Source organism: Amblyomma americanum, chromosome 8 (genome assembly GCF_052857255.1).
Source record: "Amblyomma americanum isolate KBUSLIRL-KWMA chromosome 8, ASM5285725v1, whole genome shotgun sequence".
In the NCBI taxonomy this organism is placed as follows: Eukaryota; Metazoa; Arthropoda; class Arachnida; order Ixodida; family Ixodidae; genus Amblyomma; species Amblyomma americanum.
Window position 1 is genome coordinate 157159629 of NC_135504.1, and position 12885 is coordinate 157172513.

The window sequence follows — 12885 nt, forward strand, 5'->3', positions numbered from 1 at the left end:
CCGCGCGCCTGTTCCGCCGTCCTCACTCGGATGAGCAGTTATGCGCATGTGCCGATAGCATGGTAACCAGAGTGACCCCACAGGTATAGAGAACTAGAATTTTCTAGTGGCGCGACCGCCTCTGCCGGCGGGGGCCTTGAGTGGTAGAATGATGCGGCGGCGCTGCAGTCGACCGAACTTGAAAGGGCGTCTGCTTTCGAGCCGTCATGCAGCAGCGCGACAGCACACCACGATCGTGTTGCCGCGCAGGAAGCAGCTGCATATGTTTTATTTGCGGCATTTTAGCATCTAGAATTAACTACGACTACGGAGGAATAAAAGACTAGGAAGGAAAGAAACTATTCCTTTCCTTGCAGCAACACGGCGCATATGTGGAAAGATGTATTGATGCTGCATCGCCTCCGTTTGCTCTTGACCTTAGGAATTAAACTATAATTACATCAACAAATGATCGGAGACTAGTAAGGAATAAAAACCCGAGCTTGTAGCATTGCGTCATGGTATCACGGACGGTTGCATTCAGGAGGCATATAGCGAAAACGAGGCAATGCTGCTTCACATTTATCCATTTATATTATTCAGTGACTTTACACGGCCTAGCAAAACAGCGGGGGAAAAAGTATATACGTCCTTTATATTCGGCATTCTTGGTGCACTTGGCATTTTTATAGAGATGTGCACAAGATTTCCACGAATACAGAAGGCGTTTGTGAGATGTATTGTTAGCTACAAACACGTACCCCACGATTTTCGCGGACTGCGAGATTGTTGACCGCAAGATACGCTCCTCGAGCATCAATATGCTTATTATAGTAAATCTTCAAACTGACGGTGCATTTTCAATAAAACCTTTCTTCACCTGTGTTTTTACTTTTCAACGCCTAAAAAATGTTTTCCGCGAACGCCATATAAAGTTCAACTGAAGACTCAGCTCACGTCGAGACAACAAAAATTAGGATGCCACATGCCGGGACATTGGCACATGCCGGGCGATCTCCGGAAGGAGCATGTTTCCGCATGATGCGAATTACCTCCTTATCAGCATATGGGACAGAAAAAAAAGGCAGACAGGACGATCGCTATATCTTCGCTCCTTAGCACTCGTTCCATGTACCGTTTTGTGCTGCCGCATGTCTTGCGTTGAAATCTATAATCAGCCTTTAACTATGAGACAAACAGCCCTGTAAGAAACAGTGCTAAAATGCTTCCACATGATGTCCGAAACTGTTACTCTTGCGGCTCCTTTTTATTCCTCCTGCACGTCGGCATTCGTTTCGACTTTAATATCGCTTTATGATGCTAATGTGGTTTCCTTTTCCTTTTTTCCTTTTGCAGTATACTCAGAAGACATTTTAGCACTCTTGCGCCGCCGCGGTGGCTGAGTGGTTACGGCGCTCGGCTGCCGGCCCGAAAGACGCGGGTTCGATCCCGGCCGCGGCGGTCGAATTTCGATGGAGGCGAAATTCTAGAGGTCCGTGTACTGTGCGATGTCAGTGCACGTTAAAGAACCCCAGGTGGTCGAAATTTCCGGAGCCCTTCACTACGGCGTCTCTCATAGCCTGAGTCGCTCTGGGACGTTAAACCCCCATAAACCAAACCAAACCATTTTAGCACTCCGGACGCGTTGTATGTTGTGCGCGCATGCATTCTAGCTTTGTTGTTTTATTTACTACAAATTTTCTTACGATGTCATATCTTTTAAATTTCTCAACGTTTCTTTTTTTGTTGAGTAAGAGCGCGTACAAAACTTGTAGCAAGAGCAAGTAAAGCCCAGGAATCCATTCGGCGCCAAGTATTTAGATGCATATGTCAGCGCGGAGGTCGGCGACACAGATGAACTTTCGATCGTCTGCTTCGTGAGAGGCTTTGCTTCAGCGTTGTTTTTGTGTGTGGGATCCATTCCTGTGCACATTTAGGGCTTTCCAAAGCTGTAATGATGAAATACCAAGAAGCCAGTAATTGCTCTTCCATCTATACATCTCAGCATTACCATCTGTTTGAAGAACGTGATTTGTGTGAAAAGCTTAATCATCCTCAATATTCCCCAGCATCTACATCTGCTATCTACTCTGCAACTGGAGTGCTCTTGCTCAAATAGGCGGAAAGTTAGATCGAAGTATCGAAAACACGTCTGTGTCAAGCATTCTTGATGGGCGCATATAATCCTTCAAAATCAAACGTGGCTAAAAGTGCAGAAATGCGCACGCAGAAAAGCCGGAGCCTACGACCAGTCAAATCTATGAAACTTTATTTGCCAAACAAGCCTTTTACGTTCTAGGGCACTAAAAGGAGATAATTTGATCCCTTAGCCTATTCTCGCATGCCCACTAGTCCACCCTTTTGCGTAACAATTTATATAAATACCGCTTGGCAAACTTAAGAAAAGAGAGGCAGGAAGAGACGCGAAAGAAGGGGCATTCCGCGACGAGACGCAGAAGGAAGTAGCGGAGGGCAGGGTGCATCACCTCAAGTGGGGGCGACGACAGCGCCGCCGCTTCTTTCTAATAATAATAATTGGTTTTGGGGGGAAAGGAAATGGCGCAGTATCTGTCTCATATATCGTTGGACACCTGAACCGCGCCGTAAGGGATGGGATAAAGGAGGGAATGAAAGAAGAAAGGAAGAAGAGGTGCCGTAGTGGAGGGCTCCGGAATAATTTCGACCAACTGGGGATCTCCGCTTCTTTCTGCCAAAACCGTTACGCGCTAAACAATAGGAGCCGCCCCCCGCTCGCGCCACTGTATAATATTCTACTACACTGTACAACAGGTGCGCCACGCGCTTCGTCGCCGCCTCGTCGCACTTCACTCTAGCACGCGAACCGCGCGTCGCGAGCGCAGCATTGCGTATAAAAGGTGGAGATGTAATGGGCGGCTGTATCACAAGGTTTGACATGCATGCTGGACTCCCCGCCCAGCCGCCGATAAACGGTGGTACAGAGAAGAGAAGATTAACTCTTTCTATCCTGAGGTTATCGTCTGGCACTTGGCTACTCAACAAAGAGAGAATGAGCGTAAGAAGGCGAATAGAGCAGCGGAGACGTCCGAACAGAGAGAGGAACGGCTTGCCAAACAGAGATGCCAGACTGGCGAGCGTAATAGACGGCTCATAGCTGCCGAGATTGAGCCCTGCGTCTCTCATTGCTAAACGTACAATGACCACAACAAGCTCAGACAGGGAAACTCACCTGTCGCTATCTATGTCCTGGCATAGCCGAGTTAAGCCACTGCCATTTTTTTTCCAATAATCGTTGTCACGTCGTCGCAAGTCATCCTTGTCTAAGACCAGTACACATCCCCAACACGCTTTACGGTCGTACACACTACAACGCGTTTACTTCGTCCCTGTCTAACACGCTTGAACCAACGACGCTTGAACCTTTTTGGGCAGAGCGACCACATGTAATTTGTTCCTCGCCACCAAAATTTATTATGTACTTCAAATTATTTAGTGCACAAGTATCTATATCCAGCGCTTACACAGAGTGTTCACCTCTTTTGTGTGGGCCCTTAAAAAATTGCTATCAACTTTTTTTCAGAATTTTTATTAACTTTCTATGTGCTCTAGTAACCTCGTAGTAACTATTACATTCTGTCAACAATTATTAATATAAAAGCACGTTTGTTAAACAAAGCTTGCAGAATATTACTTCTCTGTATATAGTCCTGTGCGTGAGGATTTTTCACCACAAACACGCATTGCCAGAAAGAACCTTCTCGACTGCGCAACATCTACAAAAATATCAAACTTCACGTTGATAAGTTCACCCGCCGCGGTGGCTCAGTGGTCAGGGTGTTCGACTGCTGATCCGGAGTTCCCGGGTTCGAACCCGACCGCGGCGGCTGCGTTTTTATGGAGGAAACACGCTAAGGCGCCCGTGTGCTGTGCGATGTCAGTGCACGTTAAAGATCCCCAGGTGGTCGAAATTATTCCGGAGCCCTCCACTACGGGACCTCATTCTTCCTTTCTTCTTTCACTCCCTCCTTTATCCCTTCCCTTACGGCGCGGTTCAGGTGTCCAACGATATATGAGACAGATACTGCGCCATTTCCTTTCCCCCAAAAAACCAATTATTATTATTGTTATTGATAAGTTCACGATTGATGAACACACGCACACGCGCGCGCGCGCGCACACACACACACACACACACACACACACACACACACACACACACACACACACACACACACACACACACACACACACACACACACACACACACACACACACACACACACACACACACACACACACACACACACACACACACACACACACACACACACACACACACACACACACACACACACACACACACACACACACACACACACACACACACACACACACACACACACACACACACACACACACACACACACACACACACACACACACACACACACACACACACACACACACACACACACACACACACACACACACACACACACACACACACACACACACACACACACACACACACACACACACACACACACACACACACACACACACACACACACACACACACACACACACACACACACACACACACACACACACACACACACACACACACACACACACACACACACACACACACACACACACACACACACACACACACACACACACACACACACACACACACACACACACACACACACACACACACACACACACACACACACACACACACACACACACACACACACACACACACACACACACACACACACACACACACACACACACACACACACACACACACACACACACACACACACACACACACACACACACACACACACACACACACACACACACACACACACACACACACACACACACACACACACACACACACACACACACACACACACACACACACACACACACAAAGATCGGAGCAACTAAAGGCGTGGCGGCGTTCAATTCGCAATTAAAAAACAGATTCAACATTTTCCTGACATTTCCTCCACCTTGAATATCTTGTTGGTCTCTACGCCGTAAAAAACCCAAATGTGAATCCGCGGGATATGCTACAAAGCGCCAGAATCTACAAGCGCGTTCTTTTCAGACTTAACAGACAAGCTTAGCGCAAATAAAGGAAAAAATTTTCTGTAGCTCACATTTTCCTTCTGGGCGATTTTACCCTGTCATGATATTGATTGGAATAGCCCAACGTCTTGTTCTAGCAACTTTAATGAGTTCGTCGATTTACCCCTAAATTTCTCCTTTATCCAGGTAGTTAATCAACCTACCCGCGACGATAACGTCTTAGACTTCACCCTATTGACTGCTCATGAATGTGCCAGCTCATCATCATCAGCATGAGCTACAGTACTACATCACTACACCCACTGCAGTGCAAATTAAGGCCTCTCCCATGTCTCTCCAATTAACCCTGTTCTTTGCCAGCTGCGCCCACCCTATCCCTGCAAACTTCCTAATCTCGTCCGCTCACCTAACCTTCTACCGCCCCCTGCTACGCTTGCCTTCTTTTGGAATCCACTCTGTTGCCCTTAAGGACCAGCGCTTATCTTGCCTTTGCATTGCATGCCCTAGCTGCCCAAGCCAAATTCTTCCTCTTGATTTCGACTAGCATGTCATTATCACGCGTTTGTTCCCTCACCTACTATGCCCGCTTCCGTCCTCTTAACCTTACACCGAACATTTTCATTCCATGGCTCGCTGCGTTGTCCTTAACAAAACTTGAACCTTTTTCGTTAGCATCCACGTTTCTGCCTCGTAGGTGAGTACCGGTAAAGTTCAGCTGTTGTACACTTTTCTCTAGAGGAACATTGGTAAACTGCCACTCATGATCTGAGAGAACCTGCCATATGCGCTCCACCCCATTCTTATTCTTTTAGTTATCTTCCTCTTATGATCCGGATCAGCTGTCACTACCTGCCCGAAGTAGGCGTATTCCTTAACCACTTCAAGGCACTGACTGCCAATTGTGAACTGCTGTGCCCTTGCTACACTGTTGAAGATTACCTTGGTTTTCTGCATGTTAATTTCTAGACCCAGCGTTCTGCTCTGCCTTTCTAACTCACTGATCATGATTTTCAGTTCACCTCCTGAGTTAGTTAGCAAGGCGATGTCATCAGCGAATCGCAGGTTATTTGGGTATTCTCCGTTGACTCTCATCCCCAACTGTTCCCTATTCAGCCCTCGGAATACCTCCTGCAAACAGGCGGTGAATAGCATTGGCGAGGCTGTGTCTGCTTGCCTGACGCCTTTCCTTATTGGAATTTTATTGCTGACTTTATGAAGGACAATGTTAGCTATCCCGTTGCTAGATACCGGGTGTTTCAGTGAACACTTTCAAACAATTGTTAAAATGGCTTCCTGGGGCAAGAATACGCCTTTTGCGGCATTGTATTACCAGTTTTGGCGGGTACCACAAAACGGGTGAATTGTCTTATGTAGTAAACTGGTTAACTAATTTTTATCAATTAACTTTTTACCTATAGAGTTAGGCGCTTAGTTGAAATCAGAGATTTGTAGCCGGTCGTTAGTAAGAGCCGCATCATTATCAAAACGGGATTACCCTCGCTGCTGTGGCTCGACAAAGTCTGGCGGCATCGAGCGAATATACATGCGCTTTCGAAAGTATGCAGGCAAAGCAAGCCCTCCAGAGCACGTAGCTAGCCTAAAAAGTCACATTTTGTCGAGCCACAGAGCCAAGGATAATCGCGCTTTTGAAATTCTAAAAAAAGTGGCATGGCTATTAATAACGGCATCTACGAATTTCTAATTGAAACTAGGCACCTTACTCTACTATTTAAAAAGCGAATTGTTCAAAATTAGTTAACCTGCTCACTGCTTAAAAAGATTCACCGTTTTTCCGGAGTCCGCTAGCACTGGTGATGCCACGCCGCAAATGCCATATTTTTACCCCAAAAAGACTACTTTTCAAAATTTTTGAAAGTGTTCGCTGAAACACCCGGTATAACTTCCAGTAATTTCAAATAAGGCTCTTCTACACCCTGGTTCCGCAGTGCCTCTGTGACAGCTGAGGTTTCCAGCGAGTCAAATGCTTTCTCGTAATCAATGAAGGCTATATATAGGGGTTGGTTATTTACTGCGCATTTCTCTATCACCTGATTGACAGTGTGAATATTATCTATTGTCGAATATCATTTGCTAAAGCTTGCCTGATCATTTGGTTGATTCAAGTGTAACATTTCCCTGACTTTATTTGCAATTACCTTAGTCACTACCATGTAGGCAGAGGGCAGTAAGCTGATCGGCCTGTAATTTTTCAAGTCCTTGGCGTCTCCTTTCTTATGAATTAAGATTAAATTTGGGTTCTTTCAAGCTTCTGGTACGGTCGAGGCCGTAAGCTATTGCGTAAACTGGGTGGATAGTTTTTCTAGCACGATCTCTACTCCGTCTTTCAACAGATTTGCTGTTACCTGATACTCACCAGCTGCTTTTATCTTCTGCATTGCTCTTAAGCGATTGTTTACTTTCTCTCTTGTTACTGGAGGGATGACGCATTGCTGTGCACTGCTATCTCTATCATTAATGTTCCGATTACATTGGCTACTACATAGACTTGTGTAGAACTCCTCAGTCACTTTAACTATCTTATCCATATTGCTAATGACATTGCCCTCTTTGTCTCTTAATGCATACATCTGTTTTTACCTGTTGCCTAGTTTCCTCTTCACCGCTTTTAGGCTACCTCCGTTCTTTGGAGCATGCTCTATTCTCTCCATGTTAAACTTCCCTATGTCGGCTACCTTTATCTTATTTATTAACTTCGATTGGTCTGCTAGTTCTGTTCTGTCTGAAGGTTCAGACGCCCTCACGGTTTGGCGTTTTTTAGTCAAATCTTTCGTGGCCTGAGATAGCTTGCCGGTATCCTGTCGAACCGTCCTACTGCCTACTTTTACTGCGCACTCCGTAAGGATAGCTCTCAGATTATCGTTAATTGTACGAACATTAAGATCGTCTTCCTCAGTTAATACTGAATATCTGTTCTGCATCGATATCCTGAATTTATCTGTCTTCCCTCTTACCGCTAACTCGTAAATGGACTTCCTCTTCACTAGCTTCTTCCGTTACCTCTTCAAGTCTAAGCTAATTCGAGACCTCACCATTATATGGTCGCTTCAGCGCACCTCTCCGAGGTCGTCCACATCCTCCACAGCTCAATGCCTTCTAATGAAGGATGTAGTGACCATCTGCTTCTTGAGTTCACAATTAGTATTCATATATGTGAGCGTATCACACGGCATAAACGCGTCTTAGATTATAAAAGACGAGACTATGATGCCATCAACAGCAGTCTGGAAGACTTTTCCCGCACATGTCTTCCAACTTTTTCTAGCAGTCCGGTTGACCAAAACTAGACTTTATTTAGTAAAAAATTAATAGAACTGGTTCATTTTCACGTGCCTCGTATTTCCTTTCGTGTTAGTATATCAAAACCCTGGTTCCATAGGGCACTGCGCATGCTAAAACATATAAAGAAACCTTTATTTAGGAAAGCAAAATGATTAGGAACACCACAATCATGGCTTCCCATAAAGCAGCTGAACAAAAATACTGCCACGCTTTACGCAAAGCGAAACGTACGTTCTTTACCCTTCGTACCCTTCAAAATGCTCGTTGAAAATCACAGATGCTCAAATTTCACTGCAAAACGATTCCGGGGCACCCATAAGTAAAGAGAAGTGCCCACTTGTTTTGTAACGATAGCTGCAGTACTTCAGCCGCTTCGCGAGGTTAGCGTGGTTGCGCGCTGAGCCGCGGCACCACCGCGCCGCCAGCTGCACGCAAGCGCGCAGTGACGTCATAGCCCGCAGCTGGTGTGCGCGCCACGCGCCCCGCCTCTGCGCCGACGGCGGAGCAGACGCCGCCCGCTCGTAAGTTGTGCGCGCTCGCGGAGGGACGTCAGAGTACGCTGCAGGTGTGCGCGCTGCGTGCCTACATTACGCTAGCATTTCAAGCCTTCAGTGTGGCGCGCCATGGCCACCGTGGCAGCTACCGGCGGCGCGGCGCGCTGGCAAAACCGAGTGAGGGAGGAGCGGAGAGGGGGAGAAATGAGAGAGAGTGGATCCACGTCCAGGGACGACGATGAAGAATGAACGCCTGGTGAAAAGCAGTGGCGAAAGACTGACAGCAATTGGACTGAGGCTCTTTACAAACACCCTGCTGTGCCCGGCGGTTCTCAAGCACTTTCAGTCTTCTTTTGACGGCCGGTGCTCAATCTGTGGGGAGGTGGCCGACACCTTTCACGTGGTATGGGCATGAAGGCAGAATCCTTCTCTCCCCCATCACCCCTTCCCCCACCCGAGAGGACTGAGAGGCGGCTCTGCTCGGCTGCCAGGAACGACCGGCCCAACAGGCCCTGTCTGGTTCGGCGGGCCTGCGCAGCGGTAAGGACCAATGGGGTCCCGGAATGTGGGACTCCGCCGTCTTTGTCAGGAGTGAGACCCATTAGGGGCCTCTCCCCAAGCACCTCTCTGTACATATAGATCAATAAATACTTTTCACCACCACCACCACCACCGGCGGCGTGGCGCGCCGGTGAAACCGAGGGGAGAGGAGTGGAGAGGGGGAGAGAGTGAATCCACGTCCAGGGACGAAGGTGAAGAAGGAACGCCCAGCAAAACGCAGTTGCGAATCACTGACTTTGCAATTGGACTGAGCGAGTTCCACTCGGCCAGCTGTAGATATCGCGTCACTTCAGGTTTAGCCACGGCCATTTTTAAACTTTTTTCACCTTTGCCTTTACTCAGATCATTCCAGTATCCCACAGATAACCGAAGTCGACTACTAGTATATAGAACCTATAACCGTAACTGCTGCTGGAATTGCATCTCTAATCAATAAACTCAAGTTACGAACTCGCCGTGGCCTCAATGCATCAATACTAAAATTCTTAAGAATACCGTCAATAATTCTAGTGTTATCGTTGTTCACATATTCGTCTACTGGGGACATACCAGATGCTTGAATAATCGCTAACGTTGTTCTAATTTTAAGACTAGATCTTACTCATCACGTTTCAAGATTTGGGGGGTCTGCTACCGATGGATGGATGGATGGATGGATGGATGGATGGATGGATGGATACGGCTGAACCCTTTACATCGGGTGGTGGCTCAAGCCACCTAGCCATGTCTTGTGAAATTTTACTCCTGTCTTGCTTTTAGCCACCAATCAGATAACCTTCGCTTGGTTACTTCTAACCTCTTAAAATCCACTTTCCCTTCACTATCCCTAAACCCCAATGCCTTGGGTAAGTCAGCCCCGCTGCCTTCCACTGTAGGGTGAAGCCCTTTACAGAAAAGTATCAAGTGTTCAGCCGTTTCCTCCTCCTCTCCGCACGCAATGCACAAAGTGTCTATCTCCTGGTACCTGACTCTATACTTCTTAGTCCGCAAAACTCCAGTCCTGGCCTCAAACAACAAAGAACTTCCCCTACAATTATCATAGATATTTTCTTTGACAATTTCCTGTTTAAAGGTCCGGTATGTTTCTAGTGCCGATTTCGTCAGCATCCCTGTTTTCCACAAAGCTCTCTCTGTTCCTTTAACCTTTTTCTTAACCGATAATTGCTGATTTGCCCCCTTACTGCTGTCCAGATATTTGCTTGTCAATTTTCTAGTTCGCTTTCTCCATTTCGTGTCAACATTCTTTATATACAGGTATCTGAAAACTTTCCTAGCCCACCGCTTTTCCTCCATCCTTCTCAATCGTTCCTCAAATGCTATCTTACTGCTAGCCTCTCTGCTCTCGAAAGACGCCCATCCCATATCACCCTGTACCCCCTGATTTGGTGTATTGCCATGTGCTCCCAAAGCTAACCTCCCTACTCCCCGTTGCCTAATTTCCAGCCTTGCTTGAACATCTGGCCTCATACACAGGACCGCATTCCCGAAGGTCAGGCTAGGGACCATCACCCCTTTCCAGATCCCTCTTACCACCTCATACCTATTGTAATTCCACAGTGCCCTATTTTTCATGACAGCTGCATTCCTACTAGCTTTATTCATTACATATTTTTCATGCTCTGTCAGATACTCAACACTGTTATTTATCCACACCCCAAGATACTTGTACTCATTCACTACCTTTAGCACGAACTGCTGTATTCTATGCTCGCCGCCCTCTTCATTAAATGTCATGACTGCAGATTTTTCCTTACTATACTTGAAGCCTAATCTATCTCCCTCTGTACTGCATATGTCTAACAACTTCTGCAGGTCTTCCTTCTTGTCAGCCATTATCACTATATCGTCCGCATATATTAGTCCCGGTAATGTCTGTTTAATCAATTCCCCTTGCTTGAAAAAAGATAGGTTGAAACCTAGTCCGCTCCCCTCTAGCTTGGCCTCCAAACCTTGCAGGTACAACATGAACAACAAAGGGGACAGAGGACATCCTTGTCTAAGCCCCCGCTGTATCTCTACAGGCCCTGATACATTTTTTTCCCATTTTATGAGCACTCTGTTACCTCTATATATATCTTTTAAAAGATTAATTACTCCATTTTCCACATCCAATGTGCCCAATATGTCCCACAAATGCTCCTGAGTAACGTTGTCATAGGCTCCCCTAATATCCAGAAATGCTAGCAATAAGGGCCTATGTTCCTTTTCCGCAATTTCTATACACTGTGTCAATGAAAATAGATTGTCCTCCAACCTCCTTTGTTTCCGGAACCCATTCTGTAGTTCCCCTAGCACCCCCTCGTTCTCCACCCAAGCCTGCAGTCTATCCTTTATAATTTGCATCACCACCCTGTAAACCACAGACGTCACTGTTATGGGGCGATAGTTACTTACGTCTGCTTTGTCCCCCTTTCCCTTATATATCATGTTCATTCTACTTAATCGCCATTCATCGGGGACTTTCTCATCCACTATCATTTTGTTCACTACCTGTATTAATGTTTGCTTGGATTTTGGTCCTAACTTCTTTATCAACATAATCGGGATGCCATCTGGTCCTGTTGATGTGCCACTAGGAACCTTCTTCTCTGCCCTTTCCCACTCTCCTTGCTCAAGTGAAGCTATTGCTGTAACCGGTCTATCCTCCTTCGATAAATTATGTACCACGTGCTTTGCTGAAAATTTTTCCGTCATCCTTGTTCCTATGTGTTTTATTGCTTCATCCCCTCCTAGTCGAATACCCTCATCTGTAACAATAAACCTTTGTTCTAGCCTACTTTTATTACTCATTGCATTTAGATGGTTCCAGAATTTTTGGGCTGCTTTTCTATCCTTTTTATTTACTTTTGACATCCATTGGGCACCCTTTCTTCTAATTTTCTCATTAATCAAATAGGATGCGTCCCTTCTACACTTTATGAAGGTATCCCATTTTCTGTCTACTTCGGGTTTTGGTTCCCCTCTCTTCTTGGAATATCTGTGTTCCCTGGATGCTTCCTTGCGCTTTTCTATTGCCCTCTTGATCTCCTCATCCCACCAACTCTTGGGTTTGCATCTTTTCCCTTTTAGCTTTACTCCCACCTTAGCTAGCTCTAGCTCCAGTAATCGAGTTAATTTGGTATAAGTCCATTCTGTTTCACTATCCTCAAAAATTACTTTCTCGATTTGTTTGGCTGCTACTTCCAATTGCTTTTCTGAGTAAAAATTTCCCCCTGATTGTTTATCTTGATTCAGTCCTACATTGCTTTTTCTTCTGAAGCTCAACTTGATACGCTTGTGGTCACTACCTAGACTTCTGGAACCATCTTCATCTATGCTCATTACCCCTAATCTGTTATACATCCTCTGTGACATTAGTGCATAATCTATCGTCGAGTGCAGACTCCCCGCCTCCCATGTTATGAGCCCTTCACACTTCTCGGTGCTGTTGCATACAACTAAATCATGCCTGTCACACATGTCC